An 8,408-nucleotide genomic window follows, 5' to 3' on the forward strand; every position below is an offset into this window, starting at 1 on the left:
AAGACAGAATTTACAACATACCCCAGGCTGAGGGTGTGGGTCTATTTTGAGACTATTTATGAGTTGCTAATCTTATTTCAAAATCATCTTATGTGAATACATTTTACCCTTGTCAAACCAGCCAATCGTGAGCAGACTGTGAATCTGAGCTCAACCAATCTGAGCAGAGGGGCGGGCATTGCTGCATGAGGGATAAATATCAGAACCAAGGCCTTTGCTCCATGTGCTTGTGTGCTTGCTAGATTTTGGCTGCTGGCTCACTCCTCTGCAGAGACCTAAACCTGGCCTTGCAGAGACCATTCTTTATTTTCACGTCTATTGTGTTGTGATTCCAATGGTTTTTGGAGAGTATCTTCATAACACTTGGAGAGGCAAATTGTACTGATAACAAAATGAGAGAAAAGAGAGTCATTTGTTGAAGAAAGTCCTAGCATTTAAATAAATAGCTGGAAGGGTATATTTAGTATTCAGACACCCTAAGAATTACAGGAAACACACAGGTTTATTCTTAAGAATGTTTATTTCTCCCAGAATGTGATCTACCCATGATCTCTTGTAGAGAATTTCTGTCTGACCTCAGCAAGAGAAGGTAGCACGTAGGGACAAAGATGCAGCCCAGGAGGCCCACACTGGAGGCCAAGATGAAGACCTCCACAGCTGCCCAAAAGCTGGAAGTGGTGCTGTGGCTCAAGTGGTAGAGCGCCAGCCTTGAGCAAAAAAGCTCAGGGACAGCAACCAGGTCCTGAATTCAAGCCTTAGGACCCGCTTTTTCTCAAAGAAGTTAAAAATGAGAAGTGGGGGTGGGGGGCTGGGGAAGGGATAAAAAGAATGGGGTGAATATGACCTGTGTGTGTCACACAGATGCTTGAAAGTATCACCATAAACTGTTCTATTGTACAATAAACACCTACTAATTAAAATGTAGGAAAAAGATATCTATACTCCCTCATATGCATCAGTCTGGGGAGAAGATCACAAAGATGCCCCCGGGGAGGGATTGCCCAAGATAAAGTTGGACAAACTGAAAAACTGAGCAGAATGGAAACAGGACCTTGAGCACGGGAATACAACCTGCTCACCACAGTCACTCACCGAACGCTGAACAGCCATGTCATTCAGAAGGGACACAAGGACACAACAAGAAGGAATCACAGAGTCCCAAGAAAGGAGAAAATCTCCTTTTCCATGATAACATTTTTATCTTCTTAGCTGCAAAATGAAGATTTTTCTCCTCCCCATAGTTGTTCAATTGATGGCTGTTAAAAAAAAGATGATTTTATCGAGTGGCATTTATGTCATCAAGAGGAGATTGCTTATAAAATTATGTCCTCAGCTGCGGCAAACGCCTTCTCGACCAGCGAGAAAGAACGACCACCACACCAGGAGTCTTCTCAAGATCACGCTTTATTGGAGAGCCTTTTTACTTGTAGGAGAGCAGGAGAGCTTGAGCGCGAGAGAGCATGCACCCAAAACATGGCCGCTTATATAGGGAATAGGGACACATGTCGTTCTATCATTGGTTGTCTGCCTTTCACCATCACCAGGTGCCACGGGATTGGCTGGGGACTCTACGTGGCTCGCGCATGCGCAAAGCCCAGGACCCACCGTCCCGCCAAGCACTGTCTAATATGGACCTCAAAGCTGCAAGGGAGTGGGCGGAGTCTAATTGCGTTCACCCTGGCTCCCTGCACTCAGCGCTAAGTGGGGAGTTCCAGCTATTTCTGATCCAAAGATGGGTATTTGGGGAGGGGGTGCGATTTGACTAGCATCAAGCATAGGAAAGCACATTTTGCAAGTGGATTCCATAGAAAACCTGACACCAACAAGGAGACTCTGGGGGTCAGATACAGGCAATCATTTCTACCTCTGGAGCATCAACAGTCCCATCTGACTCTGCATCTCTCCTCATCCTGGGCAAATGCTCCAGGCTCTGTACAAGGGCCGCTTCCATTCTTCCTACCTTGAAGTCTTCTCAGAGCCCTCTTGATGTCTGGGTTCCTGAGGCTGTAGATGAAGGGGTTCAGCATGGGGGTGACCACCGTGTACATCACCGAGGCCGTGGCTGTAGTCTGAGTTTTGGGTCACAGTGGAACTAATGTACACCCCAAGACAGGAGCAATAAAATAAGGAGAGCACGAAGTGGTGTGAAGAACAGGTGGAAACAGCACTTGCCCTGAGCTGGTGAGATTTGACAGATGGAGGAAACGATCTTGGAGGAGGAGTACAGAATGCCAGCCAGGGGACAGAGCCAGGAACACAGCTGCCAGACAAGCACAGCAGATGACCTGATTCAGCTCCCAGAAAAAGCGTGGGATCGCCACAGCAGTGCAGAAGGACGGCCGTAACACCGGAAGCTCCGTAACATAGAGTGAAGAGCATTCACAACCCAAGAGAAGAACCACCATGCACAGAGCTTAGAATCCATGATGGCCGCGTAACGCAGGTGTGACAGATGGCCACATAGCAGCCATAGGCCATCAGGGTCAGCAAAGAGATGTCCAATCCATAACGATGATGAAGAACTGCATTTGGGTGATGCAGCTTTCGTACATGATAACCTTGGTGTCTGTGTGGATGTTCAGCAGCATCTTGGGGACGGTGGTAGAAGTTAAACCCATGTCCATGAAGGACAGGTTGGAGAGGAAGAAGTACATGGGCGTGTGCAGATAGGAGTCGGAGATGATGGCCAGGATGATGAGCAGATTGCTAAGCACAGTGAGCAGGTACATGGACAAGAACAGCCCAAAGAGAAAGGGCTGCAGTCCAGCATCCTCTGAAAGTCCCAGAAGTAGAAATTCTGAAGTCCAAGAGTTATTCGTTGGCCACGTGGACTTGAAGTAACTAGCAACAATGAGAAAAACACGGTTGAGAGCGCTAAGCAATACTAGCCTGGCAAAAATAAAGTACTGCGGGTGGGTGCCAGTGGCTCATGCCTGTCATCCTAGCTACTCGGGAGGCTGAGATCTGAGGATCACAGTTCAAAGCCAGCCAGGGCAGGAAAGTCCATGAGACTCTTACTGCCAATGAACAACTCAGACAACCGGAAGTGGCACTGTGGCTCAAGTGGTATAGAGCTCACCTGGAGGTGAAGAGCTGAGGGACAGTGCCCAGGCCGAGTTCAAGCCCCACGACCAACAAAAAAAAAAAAAATAATAATAATAATAATAATAATAATAATAATAATAATAATACTGCATATGCACATTCTACAGACAAGACCTGAATTCTGAAGCTTCACACATGAATCTTCCCAGACTTGGAATTCCTGTCCCATTCTCCATCTTTGTCTATGAACCAAAAATGTTTAAATACCGTTTTTACAATTCTAACAGACTACTTTCAAAAGCTATACTCTCTAAAGGAAGAAAATCGGGCAGAAATGGATGCATTTTTAGAGAAATACAAGTTGCCCAAACTGAGCAAAGAAGAAGTTAACCAATTAAATAAGCCAATATCCTATAATGAGATACAGGAAGCTATCAAAAGTCTTCCAACAAAAAAAAGCCCAGGACCAGATGGATTCACAGCAGAATTCTATAAGACCTTTAAACAAGAACTAATACCCATACTCCTCAAGCTCTTCAGAGAAACAGAGAAGGAAGGAGCTATCCCAAACTCATTCTACGAAGCCAATATCACACTCATCCCCAAACCAGACAAAGACCCAACCAAAAAAGGAGAATTACAGGCCAATCTCCTTGATGAACACAGATGCAAAGATCCTTAACAAGATTCTAGCTAACAGAATCCAGAAACACATAAAAAAAAATAATTCACTATGACCAGGTAGGCTTCATCCCAGAGACACAGGGATGGTTTAACATACGTAAGTCAATAAATGTAATCCAACATATCAACAGAGCCAAGGTCAAGAATCACATGATTATCGCTACAGATGCAGAAAAGGCCTTTGACAAAATTCAATATTCATTCATGCTAAAAGCTCTGGAGAAAATAGGAATAGAAGGAACATTTCTAAAAACAATAAAAGCCATTTATGACAGACCAATAGCCAATATTATACTTAATGGGGAAAAGCTACAACCAATTCTCCTAAAATCAGGAACTAGGCAAGGATGCCCACTGTCTCCACTCCTCTTCAATATAGTCCTAGAACCCTTAGCCAGGGCAATAAGGCAAGAAAAAGACATTAAAGGGATCCGCATAGGCAAAGAAGAAGTTAAACTATCCCTTTTTGCAGACGACATGATACTATACCTCCACGATCCCAAAAACTCCATCCCCAAACTCTTAGAAATCATAAATCACTTCAGCAAAATAGCAGGATACAAAATAAACCCACAAAAATCAGTTGCCTTCCTATACACTGATAATGTACAGGAAGAGAGGGAAATAAAGGGAGCAACCCCATTCACAATAACCTCCCGAAAAATAAAATATTTAGGAATTAACCTAACCAAAGATGTAAAAGAACTATTTAATGAGAACTATAAAAAGTTAAAGAAAGAAATTGCAGAAGACACTAGGAAATGGAAAGACCTCCCATGCTCCTGGATAGGCCGACTTAATATAGTAAAGATGGTAATACTTCCAAAACTAATATACAAATTCAACGCAATTCCTATTAAAATCCCAATGATGTACATCTCTGAAATACAAAAAACAGTCCAAAAATTCATATGGAACAACAAAAGACCTAGAATAGCCAAAACAATTCTAGGGGATAAAGACAATATGGGAGGGCTATCCATGCCGAACTTCAAACTCTATTACAGAGCTATAATAACAAAGACAGCATGGTACTGGCACAAAAACAGACCCAAAGACCAATGGAACAGAATAGAAGATTCAGAAATAAATCCACAGGCCTACAGCCAGCTGATATTCGACAAAGGAGCCAAAGACATACAATGGAAGAAACACAGCCTCTTCAACCGCTGGTGCTGGGAAAACTGGGCAGCCACATGCAGAAAACTAAAAGTGGACCCCAGCCTATCACCATGCACCAACATCAACTCAAAATGGATTAAAGACCTTAACATTAAACCTGAATCTCTGAAACTACTGCAGGACAGAGTAGGAGAGACACTTGAACTAATAGGCACAGGAAGGAACTTCCTGAACAGAGTCCCAGGGTCACAACAAATTGGAGAGAGACTCGACAAATGGGACTACCTTAAAAAAAAAAAGCTTCTGCACAGCTAAATCTATCACAACCAAGCTAGAAAGACAACCAACTAATTGGGAAAAAATATTTACCAGCAATATATCAGACAAGGGGTTAACATCCTGTATATACAGGGAACTCAAGAAACTAATCCCTCCCAAACCCAACAAACCAATTACTAAATGGGCAAGGGAACTAAAGAGGGACTTCTCAAATGAAGAAATAAAAATGGCAAAGAAACACATGAGGAAATATTCATCATCCCTGGTGGTGAAGGAAATGCAAATAAAGACAACCCTGAGATACTACCTTACCCCAGTCAGAATGTCCCACATCCACAAATCAGCCAACGACAAATGCTGGAGGGGATGTGGAGAACGAGGAACGCTATTACACTGCTGGTGGGAATGTACACTTACACAACCACTTTGGAAAGCAGTCTGGAGGGTCCTTAGAAAGCTAAAGATTGACCTCCCTTACGACCCAGTCATACCACTTCTAGGCATCTACCCTGAACAACAGGAACCAATATACAAGGACACGTGCACCTCCATGTTTATTGCAGCACTGTTCACAATAGCCAGGATATGGAAACAACCCAGATGCCCCACCACAGATGAATGGATCCAAAAATTGTGGTATCTATACACAATGGAATACTATGCAGCCATTAGAAATGACAAAATAATGGCATTTGCAGGGAAATGGATGGAGCTAGAAGGAATCATGTTGAGTGAGGTAAGCCAAGAACGAAGAGACAAACAGTACATGGTCTCCCTGATAAGTGGATGATGAATCCAAAATGTTAGGTTATATGACAAAACTAACAGGACTTAAGAAACAAAGAACTCCCACTCATCTGGTTGAACCACTACTAAATATCCCCATGCTGCTGATCACATATATGGTATATAACATATGAGCACCGTTATATATTACAGACTGTGATAGACAATTTGCTCCAGGAAAGTTAGAATGAACTTGTGACTTTAAATGAGCATCATTATTCCACAATACTGTGAATTTCCGGAAATTAAGTAATCACTTAATCACAATAAAAAAAAAAAAAAGAACCTTGGGGAAGGGAGGGAGGGAGGGGATGGTAGGGGGAAAACAATGGAGGGGGTAACAATGTTCAAGAGGAAGTGGAAGTGTACTCATTGCCTCACTCATGTAACTGTAACCCTCTGTATAGTATCTTTACAATAAAAAAATTTAAAAAATAAATAAATAAATACCGTTTTTGCCCTGATAGTTCACACCTGTCATCCTAGCTACCCAAGAGACAGATGGATTTTATTCCAAGCCAGCCTGGGAAGGATAATGTGTGAGATTCTTATCTTAACATCAAAAATCCCATGGCTCAAATAATAGAGTGCCAGACTTTGGTCAGTGCCCAGGGTCTAAGTTCAAACCCCAGGATCAGCACCAGAAGAAAACATAGAATAGTTGGGACTGGGAAAGTGGTTTAGAGGTAGAGTGCTTGCCTAGCATGCATGAAGCCCTGGGTTCAATTCCTCAGCACCACATACACAGAAAAAGCCGGAAGTGGCGCTGTGGCTCAAGTGGTAGAGCGCTAGCCTTGAGCAAAAGCAGCTCAGGGACAGCGCCCAGGCCCTGAGTTCAAGCCCCAGAACTGGCAAAAAAAAAAATAGTTGGAGTGATTGTAATGAGCCATAAATGTAAAAGAGGGGGTGTTTAGTGAGGATCAGGAAGGGAGAGGAGGGAGGAGGGAAGCACAGGACTAAAACACTATATATATACATACACGTGTGTAAACGTGTATATATACATGTGTGTATATACACATATGCAAGTATTATGTATGTGTGTACATACAGATATGCACACATACACATACATGAGGAACTAAAGACCCGAGAATAGAAGTAACCTTTGCATATTAGAGACATGTCAAGAAAAGGAAATACAAGATTTTAATAGATGGGCAAAAGCATCCTGAAAAATATCAGAAGGTTCTAAGCCAGAGGCAAATATAAGCAGCAAGAAAACAAAGTCCAAGTTTTAAAAAAAATTCTGGGCAACATATTAGAAGTCAATAGGGAAATTGTAAACTGAACCCTTCCAGGGGGAATATGACAAACGGACCTGGGAATAGGAGCAAATGAAAATCTTGCTCCACCTCAAGTGGCTGTATTTTCCTGCGTAGGTAATAAGCTCTTTTTTCTCTCCCATCTGATGAAACACTCTTTCCATCCTCCTCTCATTGTGTCTCCATGACCAACACTTATGTCAACAGTGAACTACACCGCTGAGTTCCTGCCCCTTCCTAGCCCTGGACACGAACACATCCATGCATTCCTCAAACCAGCAAGCGATCACGAGCAGCGCTCAGGTCTTGGCTGGGCTACCTTGGGTCAAGGTGACCACTGGTCAATATTCTTGACAACTGTCTCAGATTTCCTGCCAACACCGCTGGGCTCCAACTCACCAACATGGGTTCTCTGCATAGAAATTCTCCACTTGGAAAATTCAAAAATCCCTTTTTTGACCATTTACTACGTGATGGAGACTAAGCTATACATCCAGGCATAATAAATAACCACAAGGGCGCAAGCATTGGTCCCCAAGCTAGAGGAAGACTGAAAAGGGATGGTAGGGAAAAAACAAAGGAGATAATGCTCCATAAGAAATGGACTCATTGCCTCACTCATATAACTGTAAACCCCAGTACAGTATCTTTACAATAAAAAATATATCCTAAAAAATTAATTGATAAAAAAAGAAATGGCTGTCTATAATTAGGACAGCATCAGAGGAGGGATTTATAGCAGGTCTGCTCATTAGACTGTCCCCTTCCTCTTATTCCAGGCCTGAGTGCGTAATTCTCCCTTAGGGATGTCACTGCCAAGAAGCAATTTTTTTTTTCCGTTCTGAGATTTGCTGTTCCCAAGACACTTGGCCCAGCACAACGTACAACAGTCTTCATTAACGTGCTTCCATTCACTCTCCTCGCTTGCATCAGCCCAAACTCATAGCTAGCACAGCCCTCCACTAAGAGTTTGCAGAAGTCTACGAATGAACAACTTTACTTCACTGGTTTCCTGGCCTCCACAAACTCCTGATATCTCAATAAACTGAATAGCTGGATGCCAGTGGCTCACATCTGTCATCCTAGCTAATCAGAAGGTTGGATATGAAGATTGTGTTTCGAATCCAACCTGGCAGGAACCTGTGTGAGACTCTCATCTCCAATAAACTATCAACAACTAGACCAGAAGTAGCACTGTGGTTCAAGTGGCAGAGCACTAGACTTGAC

General features: G+C 43.0%; 1 pseudogene; it reads right to left on the reverse strand.

Moving 5' to 3' along the window:
• Nucleotides 1-1,874: 1,874 nt before the first annotated feature.
• The window catches only part of LOC138808809 (olfactory receptor 7A17-like), a 7,249-nt pseudogene continuing 715 nt past the window's right edge, over nt 1,875-8,408 (reverse strand).

Source organism: Dipodomys merriami, unplaced genomic scaffold (genome assembly GCF_024711535.1).
Source record: "Dipodomys merriami isolate MVZ:Mamm:240054 unplaced genomic scaffold, mDipMer1.0.p SCAF_477, whole genome shotgun sequence".
Taxonomy (NCBI): Eukaryota; Metazoa; Chordata; class Mammalia; order Rodentia; family Heteromyidae; genus Dipodomys; species Dipodomys merriami.